The sequence below is a fragment of the Mandrillus leucophaeus genome, unplaced genomic scaffold (genome assembly GCF_000951045.1).
Source record: "Mandrillus leucophaeus isolate KB7577 unplaced genomic scaffold, Mleu.le_1.0 Scaffold1037, whole genome shotgun sequence".
In the NCBI taxonomy this organism is placed as follows: Eukaryota; Metazoa; Chordata; class Mammalia; order Primates; family Cercopithecidae; genus Mandrillus; species Mandrillus leucophaeus.
Window position 1 is genome coordinate 544,271 of NW_012098510.1, and position 793 is coordinate 545,063.

Here is a 793-nt window from a genome sequence, read left to right on the forward strand (position 1 = left end):
GTGCTGGTCCAGAGCCTCCTCCTCAGCACTCAGCAGGGTTGCAGCTCGAGCCAGGAGCTGATGGCTGCAGCTGGCAGATTTGAGCTCCAGGATGAGGAGGCCCAAGCAGAACATGGCTCCCATCTCCTCCAGTTCTCTGGTACCAAACTGTAGACCCTGCCAGTTAAACAAAGCATTAACCATGACAATGTATAATGGGAGCTGAGTGGAGACACATGAAGATTGGGAAGAAGGACTCCTACACACAGGCCTTTTTCAGACAGTGAGAATTAATTATATTTGTCAGTCACTGTCCATTGTGTTCTGTTGTGTGCATTGTGGATTGGTGGTGATGTCAACATCCAGGACTCCCCAGAAATACCCCCATGACAATAATGAGCTGGTAGGGGTTATAAAGGGAAGTGGGGTGCATGGAGATCCAGGAGTCTGTCCCCTTCCCACACCATGGTCAAAGCAGCAATGCTTTTATCTGTATTTTTACAACGGTTTTTCACTGCTGGAAAAAAAGTTCATAAACAATCTTACTAAGAGATGCCTTTTCCTTCCTCTGAATTTATCAGCCAATGGAGAAGAGTAGGGGAAATCTTTCATATATAAATACTGAACACTGAAACTTTAAAAAAAAAAAAAAAACAGCATTCATTTAGAACCCCCTATTCAGCTGTACTCAGATATCCATGAAAGCAAAATCATGACATGTACTCTATAGTATAATTCATGAAGAAACAGATAATAATAACAATTGACAAAACTTAATTGATCACTTACTGCATGCCAGATAACCTTCTGTGCT